The sequence below is a fragment of the Scylla paramamosain genome, chromosome 3 (assembly GCF_035594125.1).
Source record: "Scylla paramamosain isolate STU-SP2022 chromosome 3, ASM3559412v1, whole genome shotgun sequence".
Classification (NCBI taxonomy): Eukaryota; Metazoa; Arthropoda; class Malacostraca; order Decapoda; family Portunidae; genus Scylla; species Scylla paramamosain.
This window is the reverse complement of record NC_087153.1, coordinates 19,145,692-19,151,691: the sequence shown is the minus strand read 5'-3', so window position 1 is coordinate 19,151,691 and position 6,000 is coordinate 19,145,692. Positions and strand designations below refer to the sequence as shown.

The 6,000-nt window shown below is 46.0% G+C and overlaps 1 protein-coding gene across 3 annotated transcripts in view; it reads left to right on the top strand.

The window, feature by feature from the left end:
- The first annotated feature begins 2,814 nt into the window (after positions 1 to 2,814).
- The window catches only part of LOC135092517 (sin3 histone deacetylase corepressor complex component SDS3-like), a 28,157-nt gene continuing 24,971 nt past the window's right edge, over positions 2,815 to 6,000 (top strand). For 2 of the 3 annotated variants that reach the window (XM_063991096.1, XM_063991115.1), the window contains exon 1: positions 2,815 to 2,948. The gene's annotated coding sequence lies outside the window, so the exon portion shown is untranslated. The remainder of the gene's footprint in view (positions 2,949 to 6,000) is intronic. The other variant, XM_063991105.1, reaches the window with a different exon arrangement.

The window sequence follows — 6,000 nt, the reverse complement described above, 5'->3', positions numbered from 1 at the left end:
TCGACCCCCTGGTAAGCTGTCACCAGGACCCACCGCCCCATGCCTGACTCAGGCATGAGGGAGTTTGGGCAGTGGGTGACACAACACCCGTGGACCGAGGTGCTGGATGAGGAGGACGTCCACTTAAAATTGCAAAATTACGTCGCCACCACCACAGAAGCCTTCCACCGCTACTTCCCAGCCAAGAACGTCACAACGCACCCGTCTGATGCTCCCTGGATGACGCCCCGCATTAAAAGACTCATGCGTCAGCAGACCTGGGCGTTCCACTCCTGCCCGGTCCTATACAGGAAACTAAGAAACAGAGTAATCAGGGAGATTAAGAATGCAAAGGCAAGCTGTTACCCAGACAAGATACACCACCTCAAGCTGACCAACAACAGACAGTGGTACGCTAAGATCAAAGCTTTGTGTGGCTTACAAAAGCACACTTCATCTCTTCCTTGCACCTCACACCTTCCTGCTAATCTCGCGGCTCAGGAGATGAACAATCACTTTGCTGCTATCTGTCAAACCTTTCCTCCCCTCCACACCACTCCGCTTCCTGCCTATCTTCCCGCTCCCTCCCCTCCACACACTGTCCAGGCGATGGATGTTTTTAAGAGAATACTTAAATTTAAACCAAGATCCACCACACCCACTGACCTTCCTATAAAAATTTACAAAGAATTTGCTGTAGAGCTAGCAACACCGCTATGCTCCATAATAAACGCCTCACTCTCCCAACACTCTTGCCCCGCGGACTGGAAGACATCTTACGTCACCCCCATCCCCAAAACTTCCAGTCCACAGTCACTCAATGACCTCAGGCCAGTCTCTATCACCCCCATCCCTAGCCTTATTTGTGAAGATTTTGTATATGACTGGGCCTACACCAAAATTTGTAACACCGTGGATATCAGACAATTTGGAAATATTAAAGCCACCTCTATCTCCCATTACCTGACCAGCTTCCTTGAATTCATCCACAGCCACCTGGACAAGCGAAACACCTCTCTAGCTGTTGCTTTTGTGGACTTCAAAAAAGCCTTTGATCTTGTTGATCACACTGTTGTCATCAGCAAGGCAGTAAGTCTGGGTCTCCCTCCTAACCTGATAGCATGGCTAGCCGACTTCCTCACAGGGAGGCGTCAGGCCGTTCGCTATCAGGGCTCTGTCTCTAATTTCCAACAGCTGACATGTGGGGTCCCCCAGGGGACCAAGATGGGTCCTCTATGCTTCCTCCTCATCATCAACGACGCCCTCACTGACACCCCCCATCGCTGGAAGTATGTGGACGACTGCACCGTGGGCGTCCCAGTTTCCACCAAGAACCCGGACTACTCGCCACTGCAAGCAATTCTGGAGCGACTGCAGACGTGGATGGAGGAGAGCAGGATGACCATCAACCACAGCAAAACTGTGGTGATGCATTTCTGTACCTCCTCTGTACCAGTGCCCCCTCCCCAGCTCACAGTGGGCCCTCACCCCCTCCAGGTGGTCCAATGTGCCAAGCTTCTCGGAGTCACGGTGGACGACCAGCTGACCTGGAAGCAGCATGTCGTAAGATCAGCTACCTACAGGCTGTACATGCTGCACAGACTCAGGTCGCTGGGGACGCCGACAGATGAGTTAAGGGGGGTGTACCTCACCTTCATCCTCCCCAAACTCATGTACGCCTCCCTCCCCAGCGTGGTCCTCCTCCCTCACACACACTCAACTGCTACAGCTAGAGAGTGTGCAGAAAAGGGCGTGCAGGGTCATCCTTGGCCCTGCATACACCACCTACGAAGAAGCCCTGACCACCCTGAGTCAGTCCAGAATATCCACCAGGCACCGAGAGGCTCTGGAGAAGTTTGGAAGGGGACTACTGCATCATCCACGTCTCAGAAACATGCTGCCGCCTGACGCGCCTAGCCCGGTCCGTGCCACCAGACACCACAACAAGAAAACGCCCCTGAAGGCGCCGCGCACGGACCGGTACAGACTCAGTGCGATTCCCACCATGGTGCGAGCCATCAATCAATAGTATTTCCCTCCTAGATTAGACTTACCTTTAGGATTAATGTTAAGTTTTTCCCCACCCCCTATGTACATTTTCAGTTTGTTAACTGCCTAAATAATAAACCGTTTATTATTATTATTATTATTACACACATGTACAGTATATACTTTCGATGGCTGGACAGTCCCTTGCTATTCAGCATTCATAGAAAAACTTTCAGGTCCAAATAAAGCTTCGGCTTCCTGGACCAGCCCTTATTTTTTTTTTTTTTCATATTTATAAATTACATGGCCAATCTCTCTCTCTCTCTCTCTCTCTCTCTCTCTCTCTCTCTCTCTCTCTCTCTCTCTCTCTCTCTCTCTCTCTCTCTCTCTCTCTCTCTCTCTCTCTCATACAAATCCAAAAGTTAAATGAATTAACAATAACAAAAGTTAACAAATTCATAATGAGAAAGGTATCAATAAATAAAGATGACCCGTGTTAGGTATATCTTATGTTTACCTTTAATAGCGCGGCTAAGTACCACCATTGCTGCTACATATCGCGTTCTTAACAATACGAAGGTAGGGAGTCATACTGACTACTCCCCAAATCCATGAATATATGAAGTCAGGGGCCCCACTGACCACAAACACCTCCCCCCAACCCCACCCCAAATCCTCAAGCCACGAATTTTCGAAGTTGGCGGTCCTACTGGCCACACATACCTTCCCCCTCCCTCCCGCCAGAAATATAAAAGCACTTGAAAGAATATTATGCAAGAAACCTTCACATAATAATAGGATTTTTGTTTTATTTATTTATTTTTTTTTTTTACGCTTGTAAAGAGAGAGAGAGAGAGAGAGAGAGAGAGAGAGAGAGAGAGAGAGAATGTTTACAAAGTACAAACAGTTCCAGCTGAGGCGACGAGCGGGAGAGGCGGAGAGGCAAAGGCTAGCATCTTGTGATCAACTGATGAACTGAGGTAATTCTGTTTCAAATAACAGATACACAAGCTTTACATTTTCTTGGAGGACAAAAGAGAGGCACTGGTCAACAAAGTAAATACCCTTTAGTATTTGTCGGGTGAGGGAGAGGCATTTTCTGGTTTACTCCGTTACTTAGAGTAGTCTTCTGGGAAGGTCTATTTAACTTGGCCTGTGACTCAAGCTTATAATATGTTCGTTTCTTTATCATGCTTCTTTTCACAGTTCATTGTTTTGTTCTCTTTCCTTCCTGGACATGTCATATGCCACTCCTATGCTCCTAAACACTGGTTCATCAGCATACTATCCTTTAACCCAATGTTGACTGCCACCAGGAGAAGTCTGGGTTTCATGCTGTTTCCTGAACTTCCATCCACTGGATCCCCATTGACACTTGAACCAGTATTCAATTTACCCAGTCTCCTAATTTCTGCAGTGTCATTGTCATAGCAGTTCAGGTTCATTTAATTGCAGAATTCTTGAATTGCTAACTTATCATGCCTTCCCTTTTCTTCCTTGTCCTTTACAGTAAAATCTCATTTCATTTTCTCTGGCACACCATGAATGATCAAATTGTTTTCTCTTTTCATCCTGTCTCTAACTTTTTGAGCAGCCTCATCGACTAAATTCTGTCTTTTGTCACCATCATCATTCTCAGGTCAGGGTTCCAGTCTCAAGTCAGGGTTCCTCAGCCTCAGGTCAGGGTTCAGTCTCAAGTCAGGGTTCCTTGTGAACGGACGTGTGTAGTGAGCAGTGACATGATGCTAATATTTTTATTTTTTTTTTTTTATGTAGGAAGGACACTGGCCAAGGGCAACAAAAATCCAATAAAAAAATATGCCCACTGAAATGCCAGTTCCATAAAAGGGTCAAAGCAGTGGTCAAAAATTGATGAATAAGTGTCTTGAAACCTCCCTCTTGAAGGAGTTCAAGTCATAGGAAGGTGGAAATACAGAAGCAGGCAGGGAGTTCCAGAGTTTACCAGAGAAAGGGATGAATGATTGAGAATACTGGTTAACTCTTGCTTTAGAGAGGTGGATAGAATAGGGGTGAGAGAAAGAAGAAAGTCTTGTGCAGCGAGGCTGCGGAAGGAGGGGAGGCATGCAGTTAGCAAGATCAGAAGAGCAGTTAGCATGAAAATAGCGGTAGAAGACAGCTAGATATGCAACATTGTGGCGGTGAGAGAGAGGCTGAAGACAGTCAGTTAGAGGAGAGGAGTTGATGAGACGAAAAGCTTTTGATTCCACCCTAGTATAGACATGACACCTTGTGTTGCTGAGTCGTCTAGTTGTGTTAGTTCTCCTGTTCTCAAGACCTTCGTTGTGAAGGTCTCAGAGATGGAGGGTGAGTTCCACTGAAGGATTTCAGAGGTGCAGGCTGAGTTTCATGAGAGGATCTCAGACCGGCAGGCAGAGTTCTGTGAGAGGATCTCAACACCTGTGGGAGGGTCATGTCCTACCATCACCTTACCTAGTAGGCAACAGAGCAGCAGTGGTCAGTTGTGTGCAGGGGAGCCAAGAGGCTGAAGGTCCTCAGGGTGCCTTGTGTGGAGATGAAGAATCCCTTCAGTGTGCTGGAGGAAGTGACAGAGGAGGAGGTGGACATGGCGGGAGGAGACAAGAAGGAGGGAGCAGACGCAGTTACCCTGCCCCAAGGCAGAGTGCTTGTGCTAGGTGATAGTCACTTAGATAGTGTGTTTTGTATCAGAGATTGGAAACGAAGGTTGAGGGTCTGTTTGCCGGGGGCTGGGATAGGGAAGGTAGCTGATAGGCTAGACATGTGCTTGGAAAATGATGGGACCAAGCTCATTGTTTTTCTCAGCGCAGGAGGGAATGACTTCAGGAGTGACGAACTGTTTGGGAGGTTTCGACAGGCTTTTGGATAAGATTAGGAATACGGGAGGGATCCCTGTGGTAAGTGGTGTATTGCCGAGGAGGGGAGTTGGTGCTGAGTGGCTGTCCAGGGCTATTACAGTGAATTGCAGGCTCGCGAATCACTGTAAGAGTAATGGATAGACGTTCATCAACAACTGGGACCTCTTCTATGGTAGGGACACTTTGTATGCCAGGGATGGAGTGCATTTATCATGCCAGGGTGTTTGGATTTTGGCTGGAACACTCGAGTGGGAGGTAACTGCACTCCAGTGCTTTTTTTTTTTTGTTAGTCAGGAGGGAAGAAGGGGTTGTGAGGTCAAAATGAAGGACAAATTAGTTAAATCTAGAAAGGTAACTAACTTAAGGGAAGTAAGAAATAGCTTAAGTGTTTACTACACAAATTGTAGAAATATTTTAAATAAAATAGACTTGCTTAGAGGAAGAGCATGTGTAGAGAACCTAGATATCATTGCTTTAACAGAAACTTGGTTAGATATGTCAGGAAAAGTATTTAATCCAGAGGTTAAGATAGATGGTTATACACTTTTCTATAAAGACAGGGAAAACAGGAGAGGAGGAGGCATTGCATTATACATTAGGGACACATTGCAGTGTTGAATTAACAGTAGAATTAAAACAGATATCAAAACAGAGTCGATATGGGTAGATGATAAGGAAGGATCACAGTCAGTAGTACTGGGAGTAGTGTAAAGGCCAGCGAACAGTACAAAGGAAATTAACACCTCAATGTGCCATGAAATAAATAGAGCAGGAAGGTACAGTCAGGTATATGTGGTAGGAGATTTTAATTTTAGGAATATCGACTGGGGCCTGATGGTGGGTAACAAGGAAGCAGAGGAATTTCTTAAGGTAATTCAGGATAATTTTTTAAAACAGGTAAAACAGGGAATAATATTCTAGGTTTAATTCTTACTAACAGTGAGGAAGCAGTCACACAGGTAGAGGTTGGAGGACAGCTAGGTAACAGTGACCATTGGGAAATTAGGTACAAATTAAAATGGGAAGAAACTTTTAAAAGCAAAAACACTAGGAAAAGACCTGACTTTAGGAGAGCAGATTTTGAGGAATTAAAAAGGCACCTCCAAGGAGTTGACTGGCAACAGATACAGGGTGAGGTCAGGTCCAGGACAGAGTTGAGAGAGAGAGAGATAAGGCA